Raw genomic sequence first — 20,524 nt, 5'->3', positions numbered from 1 at the left:
CCCTCACTGAATAATAATAAGTCGTCAGCAAACATCAAATGAGATGAATTCATCTTTGCACATATAGGGTGAAATTTAAATGGCATTGAGGTAGTAGTATAGCTCAGAACTCTACTCAAATACTCCATTGCAACTATGAATAACAGGGGAGACAAAGGATCTGCTTGTCTCATTCCTTTCTTCTCTTAAAAAAACCCAAAAACCTCACCATTTAGCACTAAGGAGAAAGAAGCAGAGCTCACACATTCCTTGACAAGAAGTGTGAATTGATGAGGAAAATTTAAAGCACTACTCAACATCTGCTCCTGGAACCCCCAACTGATTGAATCATAGGCTTTCTTGAGGTCCACATTAAGCATGAACCTAGGTGACACGGTCTCCTGTTATATAATCTGACCAAGTCCTGACAAATCAAGATATTCTAAACTATGCTCCTTCCTTTTATAAAACCTCCTTGGTTTGAACTGATAATTTTAGGGAGTACATTTACCAGTTTGTTGCACAATAATTTGGAAATGCACTTTTATACTACATTGCAACAAGATATTGGCCTGAACTAAGTTACATTCTGAGGCAATTCACACTTTGGAATCAAATTAAGAAGGGTATGATTGAGTTGTTTCAACATTTTTCCACTGTGAAAGAAATCCTGAACGGTCTCACACACTGTATTGCCAATAATATCTTAAGTATCTCTGAAAAAAGCACTGGAAAACCCATCTGGACCAGCTGCTTTATGGATAGGAATGGAAAACATGACTTCCTTTATTTCTTCATTTGTTATGGGAGCAAGAAGTATATCCATATGTTCAGGAGAACACACCTTGCCCATTTTAACTACTTCATCATAGACAGAGATTGTATCCACAACTGACCCCAATAAGTTTTTATAGAAGTCAAGGAAAGCCCCATGTATGTGTTCAGTATCCTCACATAACACTCCATGTATGTCTGCAATTTTAAGAACTTTATTCTTTGATTGCCTACTCTTGAGGACATTGTGAAAATACCTGGTATTACTATCACCTTTATCCACCCAAGTAACTTTAGATTTTTGCTGGAGAAAACTATAGCAGGCATCATTCAAATCCCTCTAGCTTCTAGCTGCCGCAATTTCTTGATGGACCAAATTAGTATTCAAAGGATCTAGTCTAAGTTTCTCTTTTACATACTCCAAATATTTCCAAGCCCTTGCAGTATTATTACCAATATCATCAAACTGATCTCTATTCCAGCATCTTTAAAGGCTGTTTGAGTAACTTAAGTTTTTTAACCAAAATAAACATCTTTGTTCCATAGCAATGTTTATTCCAATTCACTCTCACACACTCTTTAAAAGTAGCTGCTTGACTCCACATATTGAAATATTTAAAGCTTCTCCTCTTTACTGTTGTAGTCTAGTTTGAATAATACAGGGTGTGTGATCAAACAAACCCTCAGTGTAGAAATGGGCATATACCTCAGTATAGACCCTTAGCCATTCCTGGTTTACTAAAGCTCTATCAAGTTTACTATATACTTGATATGTTCATTTTATATATACTTCTAACCCTCATTTTAGCTCGGTTTCTATTGTTTATCGTACTTTAATTAGTATATTGTGAGCTAATCTTGTGTTCTAGATGTATTGTTTGCATTTGTTACCTTTTGTAGGAATCTAAGTATTTAGAGGCTTTTTCCTATCACATTAGCATACACCAAGTTCACTCAGCTAAGTGGAAACAAGATGGACTAAGCATGACAATGAAAGGTATTTCCAAGCCCAAGCAAGTGTGTGTGAGAAATGCAAAATGATCCTACAAAGAGCCCAATAAGAAGTCCAAAAATCATATGAAAAATATCAAAGCTTAGGATGCTCATTTGGATGCTCTTAGAAGGATTTATGAAGTATTAACCGGGTGTATTAAGGATCATTTATCGCAAACATTGGATTCCTTCAAGCATTAAACAAGAATTTAAGCCAAAATACCCGGATAACCACGACCCCGATCGGGGCCACCCAACCCCGATCGGGGCCGCATGCACCTTGATTGTTTACGTTTCTTCTTCCTCTCCTATAAATAGGAGAGGCATTCCAAGGCTTAGGCATCCAATTTCTTACGTCTCATTTTATTATACAATAGCCTTAAGCATTATAATCTCTCTCATTTGTTTTCTCATTTTAGTTTACAAATTGTTAAGTCTTCCTTTAGTTTAATCTTTCAACATTTTGTACTCAAGTTATTGTTCAAGCATTTTGTTATTCAAGCATTTGGTTATTATACATTTCTTCCATACAAGTTCATCTCTTTAAGGTATTCCTACTTATAGTCTACATTTCTATTTAGTTTATATTTAGTTTATATTTAAGCACTCCATTTAGATTACTTTAGTTTAATTTCTTTTACATGTTAAAATATTTAGTTCATATAAATCACTCAACCATGTTTGTCATTTCTCTTTATATAGTTTACAATTTGCACCTTAATATGAGTAGCTAAATTTCCTAGTCTAAGGGTTAGGGGAGCCATGCATAAATCAAATATATAACATAATAAAATAGGTCAATAATAATATTGTTCATATCGCTTCTATCACATGCTTGTGCCATAACGTTTAATCTTTGTTTAAAGCCTTATTCAAATGATTAAGTTTGTTCATTCGTTCTATAAGTCGAGAGGCACGGAATTGAATTAGACTAAGCGTGTATAGTAGGACGACCTAGTCACAGACGAGAGTTTCTCTAGGACCCGGTCTATGGTTGATGCTAATGCCGCAAGGAGGGTATCTTTAAACCTAAGCAATTGACAATGTTATCGATGGGGCATATTCTGCACCCGCTGACCGAGTCAACATATTGAGCAAGGTCAAAGATATCCACAGCAAGTCAACACCTTGGACGACCTAACAAGCGCGACCGGTCGGCTGTCACTTGGGTCTCGGCTAGGCAACTAGCCAGCCGGGATACACATCCGCGTACTCACATCCAAGATCCCTCGGCATGGAGTCAACAGGGCCCGCCGGCCTGCCATGGGTCCCTCGGCCGAGGGTAGAACAGTCTTTCCATCTGCTAGCCACTTGGCCACTACGTGACAAAAGGTGAAAGTCTATAAATACTCCTCAACCCTCATTGAGGAAAGGATCCGAAAATAAGCTAATAATCTACAATTAATCTGGTACAAACTCCCTTATCTCTCTACAATATACTTTGCCAAGTAACACACAACTTAATCCCTTTAAGTTCACTGACTTGAGCGTCGGAGTGAGTTCGCTCGGTACCAAGCCAAGCCCTCAGTTTGTCCATTGTTTCAGGAGAGGCCGAAAGGAAGAGTCAAGCAAAGTCATCATTCTACAAGCTTACGTGGTAACAAATCCTGCTCCGGAATTACACCCGGAACAATTGGCGCCGTCTGTGGGGATTTCCTACTAAAAGCTAGTCAAATCCCTTACAAAAAGAAAAAAAAAACACACAAAAAAAAACCCACCCAGCAAGCTAAGAAGATGTCAAAGCAACAAGAAGTAATTGTGAGCGACGAAACTGCATTCTATCAGGATGACACAGTCCACAATTCTGAGATTGGGCAGTCCCCCACCGGCCGAGTAATTCAACCGGCGTACGGGATGCCAATACTACCAGAAACACCGCTGCTCACGGCCACGTCACTGTCATGGGACATGTGGTCGATGCAGCCAAACTGAAGCTATTCCTGGACCTGATGGGTAATACGCCGATCACCCCCGCCGCAACGACGGTGACGGCAGCACACCCGCAGGTGACCAGGGCCCATAAAGTGACCCCGAACAACTTGTCCGGGGCAATACAAGGAGCCATGCATACTAGGACGCCGGCGAAGCACGTTCTGCCAGTGGCAGACCAAAGTCCTTCCCCCACTCGCGGAAGGACAGCGTCGCCACGAGGAGAGAAGCCGGACTAGGGGTGCGAGGAGCCGATCGCCACGTGTCGTTCGACACATGGTCAGACAGCCCCTCAGTGCCTATGTCCTCGGAGTCTCCGTGCCAACCAAACTGAAGCTGCCGTCCTTATCATACAAAGGGGATAGCGACCCAACCGACCATGCCGAGGCTTTCGAGTCTTACATGTCGGTATGGGAACAGCCTGATGAGGTATGGTGCCGAGTCTTCCCAACAACCCTGCATGGGATGGCCTAGAGTTGGTACAAGGGGCTGCCTAATGGTTCGGTATACTGCTACACCGACCTAAGGGATAACTTCATAGCCCAGTACGCCTGCAACAAGAGAAGGGCCGTGGAGACATCGGATCTCCTCACTATCCGACAAGGGGAGGACGAGTCTCTGCGAAGCTATGTGAAGAGGTTCGACGCGAAAGCTCAGCAGATCCGTGAGCTGAACACCGAACTGGCGGCCTTCGCGCTGATGAAAGGCCTCCCGAAAGGTGAGCTCAAAAATGAGCTGATCAAGTGCGAGGTCCTCAACCTGGACTCCGCCAGAAAGATGGCCGACCGAGCCGTAAAGGTGGAGGACTACCACAAGACCTGGGTAGGCCACAGTGAAGCTGGGCACTCAGAAAGGAGGAGCCGCCGGGAGAATACTGATGAAGGTCGCCGGGACAATAATCGGTCACGACCTGAAAGATCTAACAGGAAACAGAACTCGGCGGGCGCCGGGGGGAGTTCGGGACCATACACCCAGAAGCGGTACCACGGTCTCACCCCCCTAGTCAAATCACCGGCCGAGGTCTTTGCCCTGAGCAATAATGAAGGGCAGAAGTGGGCAAGACCCCCCAAGACGAGGGCGGAGGGCGACGCAATCCAATTTTGCGATTACCACGGCCAGCCCAGCCATAAGACCGACGACGGCGTCGGATCCAAGAACGCCATCGAGGAGCTGCTCCGAAAGGGGGCCCTCAGCAAGTACGTAGCTGGGGCCCCGGAAACGAGCTCCGACGGGGCGAACAGGAAATCAGTATTCCAGAGGATGGGAGTGATCCAGGTGGTTACCGGAGGAAACGAGAACGAAGGGTCGGCTAATGGGCACAAACGGCACCTAAATGAGCTTTACCAAGCCATCAACTTTGTGCCCACCACAGCGATCCCCGCTTCCACCGTCCCCGATTTAACCATCGGAAAGAAAGACTACGAAGGAGTCGTAGCCCCGCACAGCGACCCGCTGGTAGTCCACCTGGACATATCCAACCACTTGGTTAAGAGGTGCCTAATTGATACAGGCGCCTACACAAACATCATGTTCAGGGAATGCTTCCTCAATCTCGGTCTGAAGATTGAGGACCTGAGCCCCTGCACCAATCCGCTATACAGCTTCTCGGGGGCCGGCCTGGTACCCCTGGGGTCAATCAGGTTGCCGGTGATGTTCGGCCAAGACGATGCGGCCAAGAATGTTTTATCTGAGTTCGTGGTCATTGACGGTTCGTCTGCCTACAATGTTCTGATAGGTCGGGTTACTTTGAGCGAGGCCGACGTTGTAATGTCCATCCGGGCCCTGACATTGATGTATGTCTCGGACCGGGGGGAGGCACAAAAGCTCGTCTCAAAGGACGAGAGAGACGAAGTTGTCAATGTCCAAATATCTGCCAGAGGGTGTAACATGCAATCCCTCAAAGTGGCAAAGAAATCAGAGAAGGGGAAGAGCCCATCCTTACGACAGGAGGGTGATCCGATGAGCACCAACAACGTCAGCATGGTCGAGGGAGCCGAGACCGAGCAAGTGGAAATTGACCCAGGACGCACCGTAACTGTCGGTGTCGGCCTGGAGCTAAAATTCAGAGCCGATCTCCTAGACCTGCTGAGGAAGAACAAAGACGTCTTCGCGTACTCAGCAGCCGAGATGCCAAGCGTGAGCCGAGAGGTGATCGTTCACAAGCTGAACGTGCTCTCCAACGCTCGCCCTGTCAAGCAGAAGTTGAGGAACTCCTTGGCCGAAAAGGATGACGCCATCAAGGCCGAGGTAGATAAACTATTAGAGGCGGGCTTTATCATGCCTTGTACTTACCCTGAGTGGCTAGCAAATGTTGTAATGGTGAAGAAGTCATCAGGGGGTGGAGGATGTGTGTTGATTTTACAAATCTTAATAAAGCATGCCCTAAAGATTGCTATCCCTTGCCTCGAATAGATAGTTTAATAGACGCAACGGCAGCTACACTATCTTGAGCACCGCCGACGCCTTCTCGGGTACCATCAGGTATTCATGGCCGAAGAAGACATGCCTAAGTGCGCATTCATCACCATACACGGCACATACATGTATAAAATGATGCCGTTCGGTTTGAAAAACTTTGGCGCAACCTACACTAGGCTGGTGGACAAAGTGTTCCAAGATCAAAAAGGGCGAAACATCGAGGCTTACGTCGACGATGCTATTGTAAAAAGCAAGTCTGACAGCGAGCACTTGGCCGACTTGAGCGAAACATTTTGTTCACTAAGGAAATACAAGATGAAACTTAACCCAATGAAATGCAACTTCGGTATCCGGGCAGGTAAGTTCCTCGGCGTGCTTGTCAGTGCCAGGGGAATTGATGCCAATCCAGAGAAAGTCCAGGCAATCCTGGACCTACCGGAGCCGAGGAATCGAAAAGAGGTTATGATGTTGACCGGGAGGATGGCGGCTCTCGCCCGTTTCATTTCCCGGTCAGCCGACAAAAGCACCTCATTCTTCAAAGTGTTGAAGGGGAATAAAGACTTCAGCTGGGGGGAGGAACAGAGCACAGCTTTCAGGCAACTGAAAGCTCATCTTCAAACTCTCCCAACCCCCGTCCAGCCGATCTTTGGGGAGACGCTATATCTATACATAGCAGTTACCTCGGCCACGGTCAGTGCCGTAATCGTCAGAGAAGAAGACAAGCAGCAACACCCAATCTACTTTATCAGCCATACACTGCTGGCCGCCGAAAGAAACTACCCACTGATCGAAAAAGCAGCCTTTGCTGTCGTCGTTGCCGCAAGGAAACTGAAACCTTACTTCGACGCACATCCCGTGACGGTCTTAACCGACCAGCCATTGGAGAAAGCATTGGAAAAATTCGAAAAATCCGGCAGGCTCATCAAATGGGCAGTAGAGCTATCCGGCCTCGGCATTCAATACAAGCCGAGGCCCTCGATAAAGGGGCAGGCACTTGCAGACTTCCTGGCCGAGTGCACATATCAAGAAGAACCAAACCCGGAGTTTGGGAAGTATACACCGACGGTCCTCCACGGCGAACGGCTCGGGAGCGGCATCCTTATCATCAGCCCAAACGGGGACGAGTTTGAGTATGCCTTGAAGTTTACCTTCTCGGCCTCAAACAACGAATCCGAATACGAGGCGGTGATAACTGGAGTCGAGCTAGCTAGAGCTGCCGGAGCGGAACACATTGTGTTGAAGATAGACTCACTATTGGTGACTAACCAAATCAGAGGAGAGTATGAGGCTCGAGACGACGGGATGGTAAGATACCTGGAAAGGGTAAAAGCTGACACCGCTAAATTGAAATCTTTCCAAATCCAATGCATCCCCTGGTCTGAGAACAACCGAGCCGACGCTCTCTCAAAACTTGCCAGTTCAAGCATCAAGAATGTCAGCCGAACCGTGCTGGTAGATATCAGGAATGCTAAAAGCATCACTGAGACCGTCGGCATGGTGGGCGACATAGAAGCCGAGACGACGTGGATGACTCCGATAATGAAATACAAACTAACAAAAGAGTTACCGGAGGACCGCAGTCTCTCCCAGAAGATAAGAAGGATCGCCGCAAGGTACTTGGTGTTCGAAGGAGAACTATAGAGAAGGTCCGTAATAAGACCACTTTTGAAATGTGTCGGCCCAGCCGACGCGGAGCTCATACTGATAGAGATTCACGAAGGCATCTGTGGACATCACATGGGGGCAAGAACGTTAGCCCACAAAGCTCTCCGAGCCGGCTACTTCTGGCCCACCATGTTTGAGGATTCCAGAGCTAAGACCAAGAAGTGAAAGAATTGTCAGATGCATGCTCCGGTTATACACGCACCTTCCCGAGACTTGCAACCAGTACTTAGCCCCCTACCATTTGCACAGTGGGGGATGGATTTATTAGGGCCATTTCCGACGGCCTCCGGAGGAAGAAAGTACCTCATCGTCGCCGTTGACTACTTCACCAAATGGGTCGAAGCTGTCGCGGTGCACCGCCAAGACCACGGCGGTGAGAAAAGGTAATCTGGGAACACATCATAACTCGTTTTGGGTTACCCCAAGTCATGGTATTTGACCACGGCCGAGAGTTTTGGAGTGACACGGTGATGAACTGGCTAGAAGAACTCGGTATCAAGTTTGCATACTCCTCCGTCTACCACCCTCAGAGCAACGGGCGGTGAGGAGCAGCTAATAAAAAACAATCCTAAACGGACCGAAAAAGAAGGTTGAAGATCTAAAGGGAAGGTGGGCTGATGAACTACCGGCGTCCCCGTGGTCCCTTAGAACCACGGATAAAGAAGCAACGGGATACAGTCCATTCCACCTTGTCTATGGGTCTGAAGCCGTCCTACCAATTGAAGCATCGGTGCCGACATTCAGAACGCAAACCTTTAACCCAGTCGAAAATGAGGAAGGCCTGAAAGCCTCCCTAGACCTGGTCGAAGAAAGTCGAGACACGGCACGGCTCAACTTAGCCGTTTACCAAAACAGAATGAGAAGAGCCTACAACCGAAGGGTCCACAAAAGGGACTTAAGAGTAGGAGATCTAGTCCTAAGAAAGTCGGCCGCCACCAACAAAGGAAACATCCATGGCAAAATGACGGCCAACTGGGAAGGACCCTACAAAGTGGTTGAAGAAATGAGGCCGGGTACATACCGGCTGACAGACATGGAGGGTGTGCCTCTAATGAGCCACTGGAACACCGACAACCTTAGAAAATACTTCGCATAGCGGCGGAGGTGTCCGAGAGCGTTGTGGGCACCCCAACGCATGATTATATCTAATGAAAAGTGTTCCAAGTTTTCCATCAAAATGAAGAATCCCCCTCCATAATCCTACCAAAGTAGACGCCGCGGCCAAAGCCAGGCAGCCACTCCCAAAGTACAAAAGCGTATAAGCACTGTTGAGACGCAAATCTGACTGCCCCGGCCAATCCGGGGGTGGCAGAGGAAGCGATCAATATGTCTATAGATACGGAAAGCAGTCAAAACGTAAACTCGGTTGCCTCGGCCAAAGCCGGGAGTGACGAGGAAACGCGACTTGCCCACGCGATTGTTACTCGCCACAACGACCAACATGCTTAGGAACGTATAAGTACGGTTGAGAAACGCAAATCGGACGCCTCGGCCAAAGCCGAGAGTGAAAAAGGAAGCGATCAACACGTCTACGATACTGAACGCCGCGTCGCGCAGAATTCCGATTGCCTCGGCCAGACCGAGAGTGAGGGGGACACAACGACCGATACGCTAACATGTTCACAACGGCGGTTGAGAAGCGCAAATCTGACGCCTCGGCTAGGGCCGAGAGTGAAGGAGGAAGCGACCGACACGCCAACATGTTTAAAGACGTTTAAGTACAATTGAGATGTGCATCCTAATTGCCTCGGCCAGGCCGAAGGTAAAAACAAAAAGCACTCAATATGTTAAAAACGCAAGGAGACAACTCAGACGAAAATGAGATAAAGACCTCGGCCAAGCCAGAGGCAAAATAAACAAACTCTTATTAAAAATGTTCACAGGTAATACAAGAAAGAAGTCGACGGCCGTCCCCATAAGGATAGCCTAAACACTACCTACCAAAGTTCAACAAAAAAAGGAAAGGTACAAAGAAAAGGTTACAGACATGAGAAGTGAAAGCGCCAAAAAAGATGGCAGGGAGGAAAGGCTCAATAGTTGGCCCCCGAACAGCTGAAACTGTCTGAAGGGCCGGGTGAATCCGGTGACGACCGCCCGTCTCCCTATGCCTGTTTCTGCTCGCCATCAGCAGCAGTAACGGCATCACCATCAGTGGGCGACCCAGAAGCCGACTTGGCAGCTTCAGCTGCCTTTGCCCTCTCAGCATCCTCCCTGGCCGCCTTCATCTTTTCAAAGATGGGCCGCCTTCTTCGCAGCCTCCTCGGCGGCTTTCTTCGCCTCTGCCTCCTCCGACCTTTTGCTCCGCAAAGAACCGCCTTATCATCAAGCAGCTGGTCAAATTTTTGCCACGGGAAGGAGCCGTCAGGAAAGAGCTCTCTGATTACTTCCATGGTAGCTTCTTCGGCCTGGTCCCGGTATTGGGCGCACATGTTAGGGATGACGTCAGTTTGGAGCGTCTCAATGTCCTCCTCCCTCTGGGCGAGGATAGCCCTTGTGTTCCTGTGTGCCTTCGACTGAGCCAAATACAGAGACTTCCATTCTTCCCTCTTACCAACAGCAAAGTCGTAAGCAGCCTGAAGCTTGTCCCGCTCCTCCCGCAGCTTAGCGGCGTCAGCCTCCGTAGCCTCAACCTTGGCCCTCTCGGCTAGGACCGCCTTCTCAGCATCCTCCCTGAGCTTTCGCTCAGCGAGGAAATCCTTTTCGGCGGCCTGGAAGTCCTTCTTCGCCTTCTCGGCCTCTTGCTTAGAAGCATCAAGCTCAAGCCTAAGCCGTTCGAGCACAGGGGCAGCTTCAGCCATGACCTTTTCTTGCTCCATAATGTGAGCACCGGCCACGTCAGCCCACTTCGCCAGCATCTTCCTAATCTGGGCGGGGGAAGGCTTCGGGGAGGAGGAGACGACGGCGGCATTCTTATCACCCGTCTGCACAGGCCGCTTCTCTAATAGCCATTCAGAGGGACCGGTAGACGGCGGCGGTTGATCTACAAAAAATTCGGACAAAGCATCCATGTCAACATTTATTGACATACCGTAGAGCTCGTCATCGTGAACGCCTAATGAACCAATAAATCGAGCCACAGGTTAGATCTGTACCAGGCTTGGACTTCTTAGTTAGAGGACTCATTTCTTTGCCGGCCTCGGTAGCAGTAGCAGCGGCAGCAGCAGACGCTGTCTCTTTTCTCTTACGTAAAAGAGGAGATTCCTCTGCAACGGTGACCTCCTCTTCGACATCAACAACGACCACCACCTTCTCCTTTTGGACTGCAGGGATTGAAGGTTGAACTAAAGTTGACGCCGTTGACGCCGTCGCCGCCGTAGACGTTGCTCTTGGCTTTCGGCGCGGCGCGTTACCGGCGATCTTCCTCTGAGCCGCCCCCGCATCCAAAACCTTCAACTGCTGATCCATGAGTTCGGTTGGGGCCGGTCTGCGATCGCGTGCCGCGGCCTTAGGATGAAACTCAACAACTCTCGTGTTCTTGTCAAGTCCCAACCTCTCGAGGACGTCAACAGACAGTTCTGGGCCAAAGCGGTCTGCAAAGGAAACGAAGCAAGAGTTAAGTAAAAGAAATAAATCAAAGTTCAAAAACAGAAACATTAAAAGCATAGATGGGCCTCACACCGACCCCACTCACCCTGTTCGAGGGCCGCTATGAGGCCGACGTGGCAGAGCAGCTCATCCTGAAGAATGATCTGCGTCGGGAGCATCCATCCCTTCGGCGTCCCATCCTTCTCAGCCTCAAACAGCTTCATTGCCCGCCTTTCGTCCTCATTGAGATAGACCTTCGAGGCGTCCATCTTATGCTTATTCGGGGAGACATATTTCTCACGCTCCCCCCGACTCTCACACCGCAAATTGACACGGTCTTTGGAAGGACCGGCATGGATAATCCTCCGGAACCTCGACGTTTACCCACCGCCCCTTCCAGTCCTTGCAAGAAGTAAGCTTAGAGACGGTGATATAACCCGCTCGATCAGTATGCTATACCACCCCGTGCCACCCACGACATTCTGTCGAAGGTGGTGAAGCCGGCGAAAGAGGTTCACCGTTGGGACCTCCCCTTTGAAAAGACACAACCATACAAAACCAACAATCGTCCTAATGGCCAACGGATGCAGTTGGGCCACGGCGACGTTCATGGCTTTAATAATGGCAACAAAGTACTCATTCAGAGGAAACCGGAGCCCATACTCCAGGTGTCTGATGTATACGCCGATACAACCCGGGGGAGGGCAACAGGCGGTCTGACCCTCTATAGGAATAACAATCTTATACTCCCTGCCGAAGGAGAAATGATGTTCAAAAAATTCAGAACAAGAACAACTGGCGAACTTCTATGTCCAGGCACGATCAGGACCGATCTTACAGGCATCGCCGTGATCCAAGAGATGCGGCCTCTCCTCATCAGAATGAGCCCTTTCCTCATCATCACCATCATCACCATCATCATCAACATCATCATCATCATCCTCGAAATCCTCTAAATATTTTGGATCAATCTCAGGAGAAAGCGGCCTGGGACCCCCAACGGTTAACGGGGTGACAACCAAAGGCCTTCTCTTCATCGGCGCGACGGGAACCCCGTAGGCGTATACTAGGTCCAAGATCGCGAAGACATGACAACAAATACTTAACAAATAAAAGTTGAAAAATTTGTTTGTTTACCTTGGAAAAGTGTTACGCCGAGTAGCGCTTTGAAGACTAGAGAGAAGTTTCGTCAAAGAAGGCTAGAGAGAAGAAATTTTTTTTCGAGAAAGTGAATTTTTGGCGGCCAAAATCAGGGGCTAACTGCTCTATTTATAGAGCAAAGCCCATGAAACGGACCAATCAGGGCAAAGCCCATGAAGCGTCAACCAATCAACGCCGAGCCACGTGTCAAGCATGCAGCCATGTGTAGATACCTCATTTCTGCAACTCCCGCAAACCACCCGGTGATGATTGGGCCGCATGTTTAATACGCGGAACGATTTGTGACAGTTCGTAAGATTATCGTCAAGTGATTGCTCAAATATTAATGTCGACCTCTTAGTTGTCATCTACGTCCTGATACGGTCGTTTTGGCGATAATTAGAGTACATTCGAGTCCTGGGCCTAAAACCGTCTCCATTTTCTGATAACCGTTAAATTCCGAGTCAGAATGTTCTGGAATGTTCCGGATATTTCTATTCCATATTTCACAAATTTTATCTTTTGGCAAATAATATCCCGTAATATTCATATAAGATATTAAGGAAATCGAATTATTTCCGTTCTACCATAACTCAAAAGCGGAAATCTTTCTTCAGCAGGAGGAAACCTCCTGGGAATAGACGCAGTAGGTGCTGCGCCTCTTCCAAGAGACGCAGTGGCTGCTGCGCCCCTTCCCAGGCCCTTTTCTGCATGTTCCTCGTATCTTTTTCATATCTTTCCGAGATTCACTTCCAAAGAGTCTCTGAAACCCTGATTCCTCCACGTGATTAGTATAAATAGGAGCCTTCGCTCCTCATATTTCTCACGCGAGTGTCCGCCCTTCTCTTCTCCCTTTGCATTCTAGACTTTGTTCTTACTTATTGGCGCCTACGTGCTTGAACTTTCGACCACGTAAGCTCGGATCTTTCCGGTACCACCTCTCTCCGTTGCATGACCGACCAATTTGACCAACTACACTCAATCAATTTAATTAATCAATCGTTTTCCTCTTACGAGGGCACTCTCTTTGCATTCGCGTCGAGCATCACTAATCGATATCTTAGTTCTTCTCGTTTCGTCAACATGTAAGTCTGAGGGTGTATAATCCTTATTTATTTATTGTATTTTACTTTTCGTATCATCAATTGTAAGATTTACGTCGAAAATACCATTAAAACCGATTTCTAAAACCATTTATTAAAACCTGTTTTTGCGGATTTCCAGTAGATAACCAACGAGAAAGGACGCAAAGAATCGCCGCGCCTCTTCGAAGGAGCGCAGTCTGCCGCGCCTCTTCGTGAGGCCGCCGCAGCCTCGCTTCCTTTCTTCTTCGTTCGCCCTCTCGTTGTTCGTCAAGTTCTTTTACTTGTTTCGTTTGTTTGTTAATTCTTCATCATGATAACATATTAATTTCACATGTATATTAATTATCATCATTCACATGTTTAATTCATCAAATCCGACTTAAATCCCAATTAATCCAATATTTGCGGGTTTTCGTCATTAAATTCAATTCCGGGTTGTAGAGATTCAATTTGTTCATATTGGGTTTCTGGAATTCGTCTTTGATATAGTCTAATCTGTGTTTTTGTCATGTTCATCGCATATTCGTCATTAATCCATCTTATCTAACGTAGTTAATTGATTTAATTCGTAGGACTCATTAATATTTTTTCACTTCTGTCATTATTCCATCATGTAATTAATTCGTTTGCATCCGTCTCATTCATGTTTTACTGTTTTTATGACCCATTCATATGTTAAATAACATGTTAATCACTTTCATCCGAGTAAATAACTTAATTGATCATTACAATCACCAATTGACATTAACGGCTTGCAATTACGCTTCACAACCTTACCGAAGTTAGGAACAAGGAGCAGCGTTGTCACGCGCTTATTCCAAAGGACGCAGCTCTGCTGCGCCTGTTCCTGGTTGAGTTCTGTCCCTGAACTCCGTTTCTGCCTCGACCTAGTTTAATTAGTTTACGTATTAATTAACTATTATCCGTAATATCACCTTCTGTTTTGTTCGTTGATTTATTCTTTTATCTCTTTTTCTCAAATTATCCGTTTTAAAGGTATTTTCGACATAAATCGCCTATCCAATGTAATTATTGTAATTTCCATTATTGTAATTTTATTATTATTGTATTTTGTATCATTTGTATGTTTTCACATGTAATTGAACTTAAATCCTACTTCGACCCAATTGTATGCTAATTACGTGTCAACCGACTTAGTATTAATTCTCACATGTTAGGATTAATCTATGGATGTTGCATTGCATGCATATAGCCGACGATATATCGAGTACGAATAACTTCCCTAATCATTAGTAGAGGCCGCTATCGAGGCGGGCGGGATTAGGTGTTCGATCAAAAGAGCTTTCTAATACGTACCCTCACCCCTTACTCCAGATCTCCGTGAGCACCCGTGTTCATTGGCATCCACGAGAGTCATTCTAGACATAGAATGCTAAGGGTAACGATTGCTTAGTGTTCATGTCTCTACTTTGTGTCTTGACATGACACGAGGTACTCGAACGGTTCCAATTTCCCATAAAAATTGGTGGCGACTCCATACAAAATGCAAACGCTTGTTTCGTTCTCACCAAGCGCCCCGTGGGCGGCCCGTCGTCCACGCTTTAGCGACTCACGGGGATAATACACTTACGTGTAGCAAGGGTGAAACTTGAACAAGGTTAGGGAATAGTTTGTACAGGACAATTGTCGGTTTTCATAACTCGGTCTTCCTAGACCGTTTAATTCGGCCTTCCTAGGCCCAACCCAACCCATTCGACCAATCGTCCCGTCTAAACGGTCCTAATTCTTATTTGGGCCTAAGGATGGATAGCGATTGACGTCATCCATACCATGATGCTTACTCTTGTTTGTATCAAGGGCCTTCACTACTTGAGGAAATGGACTAGGAATCGGCCTTACTCTTGTTTGGCACGAGCCTCTCCACAGACTTCGGGTTTGATGGTTCGGTATGGCAACCTACCCTTTAAACCAAAACCCTTCTAAATGCACTCAGCATCCCGTTATAATGCTTGTATAAATGTGTAAACCTTACGTGAACACCATTTCTAAACAAAACCATGACGAATTTTCAAAAATCAAAACCCTTTTTCAAACAAGAATTTCGAAATAGGGCTTCCAATTAGCGCAAAATCCGGTAAAAACTCTGTCTGTTTGTCGTGTCAAAATTCGGGCCACAAGCCCATTTCAAAACCTCACTTCGAGTCCACTCCTACAACTACACTACAGTTGACTAGGACACACATTTTCAAAGACCATGTCTTTCTTCAAAACTCACTCAACACAAAGTGGCACACACCCACTTCACGAGTCAAAAATTTTCCTCTTGTAGCAAGTGTGATAGAATGGTCGATCGTGTTTTGATTCGTCGCCGATCTCTTATCCAGTTTCCAAGATGCCCGGATCAAGTGATGAAACGAACTTCCACCAACTCCAGAATAGTAATGATCGAATCCTGGCCGCGCTAGCCCAAATGCAATCTACTCAAGAACAAACCTATGACCGCCTTGAACTCATCGAAGGCCGTATCTATGCTGTAGAGGGAAGATTGCCTCCCCTTGAAAGTGAAGTGCTACGTAACTCCGATGATGAATCTAGGGATGAGAATCCTTTCATGGGGATGACTGCAGCTGAGAAAAGGCTCCAATACCTAGAGGAGCAATTGATGTACCTTAAGGGGGATGACATTTATAGGGAGAACAATCGCAAGAATGAAGCCGTCAATTCCAAATTACCAACTAACTTTAACATGACGGATATCCCTAAGTTCAAGGGACACGAGAACCCTTTGAACCACATCCGTGCCTTCAAGGATTACATGTCTATCAAAGGCATCAAACCCGAGATGTTCTTAAGGATCTTTCCTTCATATCTTGACACCATCCCGAAGCAATGGTTCTACACTTTTAGATCACAAGAAGGTCGCTACTTGGGAGGACGCCGCAATCGAGTTCTCTAAACAATATGCGGATAATGCCGAGATCCAAGTCAACATGCGTACTCTAGAGGTTCTTACCCAAAATGACAAAGAAGGATTCACCGACTTCCTAAGTAGGTGGAGGAAGACTAGCACCCAACTAGTTGAACGCCCGGATGAGGCTACTCTTGTGGAAAAGTTTGTGGATAATCTCAAACCCATCTATGCCAATCATTTGAGATATCAAAACATCAAGACTTTCAAGGACTTAACCGTATTAGGGACACGAATTGAAGATGACATCCGTAAAGGACTCTTGTCCAAAACGGTAGGTCGAGGATATCAAGGGTCCACAAGTCGTTCATACGGCTCTACTTGCAAGACCGATGAGGTTAACCTTCTCGAGCCATCCAAGAAAACTACCCCACCAAGGAAATTCACAAACCTTGGGGATACTTACTCCAACGCTCTAAAAAGGTTAATGAAGCAAGGTAAACTCCAACCCATTGGACCTACTCCCGAACCCGAAAGGAAGTCCAAGTTTTGGGATGAAAATTCATACTGTGAATACCATAGGGGCAAAGGGCACGACACAGAAAAATGCTACAAGTTGAAACACGTGCTTCAAGATATGATTGAAGATGGTCGACTCCCAATACCACCAGGAGGTAAGCCCAACAACACTCAGAATCCTCTTGGAGTTCTAGTGATAATAAGTGATGAATCTACCTTAGATTGCTCACACCTCATTTCTCCCACCGAAAATGAAATTCATGCAATTGAGAAAGAAGGGCTCTACTCTACTATCTCCCCTACCATTCCCGACTTCATCACATGGGCAAGGAGTGTAGATAGACAAGTTTGGGAACTAGAAAGCATGGTAACAACCTTACGCAATCCCAACGCAATACCCAAAGAACGTGTACCATTGACCTTCTCTCAAAATGCCACTATGCAAGAAGTAGTCACCGTGATTGATAAACTAGTCGATCAAATCATACGACTAGAAGGTGATATCATGAGAATGAAGGAACTAGCTGCAGTCAATGGGGTTTGGGCCGATGATGATGAGGATGAGTATCTCATTGAAAACTCCCTAGTCAAAGAAATAGTCTAAAATGGTGAAGACCAAGATGTGGATCACCTAACTCGTTCGGGTCGCCCATATCAAAACACTACTCAAAACGGTCCAACCAACGTCATCACACCAAATGACAACGAAGATGACCCCACTGATCATTTGCTCAAGCAATTACAGAAAACAAAGGCTGATCTTTCAGTCTGGCAACTAGTAGCAAGCTCATTCCCACATTGCCAAGCTTTACTGCAAGCTTTGGCCAAGTTAAATATAGCACATAACTCCACTCCTGAAGATGTAGTCAACTTGGTCTTCCAAGAATCACCTAAGCTAAGTAATCCTATTACTTTCTCAGACGAAGACTTGCCACCTTTTGGCGCTAGTCACAACCTTGCTCTATACATCACTGTCATTTGTCTAAAGAAGAATGTGCCAATGACCTTGGTAGATGATGGCTCCGCGGTCAACGTCATACCCCTCAAAACGGCATACAAGCTAGGCATGAAAGAGTCGGATTGGACTCCCACCAATCAAGGTGTACGTGCATATGACGGTACACGACGAAAAGTGGTAGGACTTGCTAGCCTAACCATAGCCACGGGACCAATCGAACGAAAGGTTAACTTCCAAATAGTGGACATCGAAGCTTCATTCAACATACTTCTGGGAAGGCCTTGGATTCACGCTTCCAAAGCGGTAACATCCACCCTTCATCAAAAGATCAAGATCCCACTAAATGGCAAAGTAGTGACGATCACTTCGTCACCCATCAAGGCAATAATCGAGAAGCAATCAAACAATCAAGTCCTTGCGGATCCCGTATACGAACTTGGGGGCTTCCAAAGTGTAAGCGTTATAGAAAGTGAGTTGGCACCCTTATACTATAATCCCTACTCCAACTTGGTGGTCAACCACATACTCAAATCCCAGGGATACTTCCCTGGAATGCCTTTGAACCCTGTTCGGAAGAATACCTTCGCACCATACAAGGAATGCAACTCAACAAGGATACCACTTGGACTAGGGTACAAACCTACAAAAGAGGAAGTTCTCGAAATGCTCGCCCAAGTCCAAAACCGCAAGCACGTGGGAATCCAAATGAGGCCATATCTCCCCACTTTAAATGGGTACTTTGTTCAAGAAGGAAGTTCAGAGCTCTTTCATGGATTTCCCGAACCTTGGCATTATCTTAAGAGGAAATTAGCCGGAATCGAGATCTTTCACGATTGCTACTTCATTCCTCCAGAAATGGTTCCTACCGTCAAAACCCGTCAAGCACCTTGCTTAGACGAACAGGCTGTTAGCCTATTGTTTGGAGAAGATCGATTCGTTAGGGCCGCACAGGATGAGATCATTACTATGATACTTCAAGACGATCGCTTCAACCCCACCGCGTTGATCACAGAAACCGACACAAAGCAAAAGAAGGATGGAGAAAATCGATCAAATGGACCAACAATCAAGGAAGACTCTTCAAGCTCACCACTGGAGAAGGAGAGATGTTCAAAGGAGAACCAGAAGACGATGAGTTCGAGTCGGAGTCGGAGTCAGAGTCGGAGTCTAGAGAAGTCATTAGAGAGTCTATTCCTGTTGTCATCCCCACTCCCTTCGTTTCTCCTAGCTTAGCCTCGAGTAGTCACAGTAGTTCGGGAAATGCCCCAACCACTGTCCCTTTGCCGCCACTGACCATGGATCAGTTGGCTTCTTTCTTTCAACTTTACTCAAATCTTAATATGAATAAATCAGGTTCTGCTTACTCTTTGTGTTATCTTGAGTGCAATTCTGTTTACAATGATACTGAGGATGACCAAGACCCAGACTCAATCGAACTACCTCCCTACGTAGCCAAAGAAATATTACAAGAAGGGGAAGGGGGACCAGTAATAGAGGACACCGAACCTATCAACGTAGGAACCGAACTAGAACCCAAAGAACTTAGGATAGGGACTACCTTGAGCTCTACCGAAAGGGCCGATTTCATAGACCTCCTAAATGAATTCAAAGACGTTTTCGCTTGGTCCTACAAAGACATGCCAGGGATCGACAGGGATATTGCCGAACATAGGATTCCGATTAAGCCAGGTTTCAAACCCGTGAAATGAAGCTACGACGAATGAGAACAGAATGGGCTCTAAAGATTAAAGAAGAAGTTGACAAGCAATTCAAAGCCGGGTTCATCAAAGTTTCCGAGTATTCTGACTGGGTAGCTAACATAGTACCCGTACCCAAAAAGGATGGGAGAATCCGTGTTTGTGTTGATTTTAGGGACTTGAACAAAGCGAGTCCGAAAGATGACTTCCCTCTACCTCACATTGACATATTGGTAGACAATACTGCAGACCACGCATTACTATCCTTCATGGATGGATATGCAGGTTATTACCAAATCAAGATGGCCATGGAAGATATGCATAAGACCGCATTCGTCACCCAATGGGGAACCTATTGCTATACAGTAATGCCGTTCGGATTGATCAACGCCAGAGCTACATACCAACGCACCGCAACTACACTCCTACATGACATGATGCACAAAGAAGTTGAGGTATACGTAGATGACATGATCGTCAAATCCAAGGAAAGAGAGGGACATATTGCGAACCTTCGCAAGTTCTTCGCAAGGCTACGAAAGTACAACATGAGGCTCAATCCTCAGAAATGCACATTTGGGGTAACATCTGGCAAACTCCTGGGATACGTGGTTAGCCAACGCGGTATAGAAATAGATCCTTCCAAAATCAAAGCTCTGATCGAAATGCCACAACCTCAAACAGAAAAAGAAGTCAGAGGATTCCTGGGAAAAGTACAGTACATAAGTCGATTCATATCGAAACTTACGATGATTTGTGAACCTATCTTCAAGAAACTCAAGAAAACAGACCACACCATGTGGGATGATGATTGTCAAAAGGCGTTTGACCGAATCAAAGAAATATTGGCTAAACCACCAGTGCTCATGCCGCCACAACGAGATCAACCTCTTGGTTTATATCTCACAGTAACTGAAACCGCAATGGGTGCTATGCTGGCTCAAACTGTAGGAAGTGAAGAAAGAGCTATTTA

General features: G+C 46.2%; 1 protein-coding gene across 1 annotated transcript in view; it reads right to left on the bottom strand.

The window, feature by feature from the left end:
* Positions 1-417: 417 nt before the first annotated feature.
* LOC141657451 (uncharacterized) overlaps positions 418-20,524 on the bottom strand; it is a 43,240-nt gene continuing 23,133 nt past the window's right edge. Inside the window, exon 2 of the mRNA XM_074464700.1 lies at positions 418-1,518. The gene's annotated coding sequence lies outside the window, so the exon portion shown is untranslated. The remainder of the gene's footprint in view (positions 1,519-20,524) is intronic.

Source organism: Silene latifolia, chromosome 5, assembly GCF_048544455.1.
Source record: "Silene latifolia isolate original U9 population chromosome 5, ASM4854445v1, whole genome shotgun sequence".
Classification (NCBI taxonomy): domain Eukaryota; kingdom Viridiplantae; phylum Streptophyta; class Magnoliopsida; order Caryophyllales; family Caryophyllaceae; genus Silene; species Silene latifolia.
Note: the sequence above shows the minus strand (reverse complement) of the source record. Positions and strands in the feature narration are given on the sequence as shown.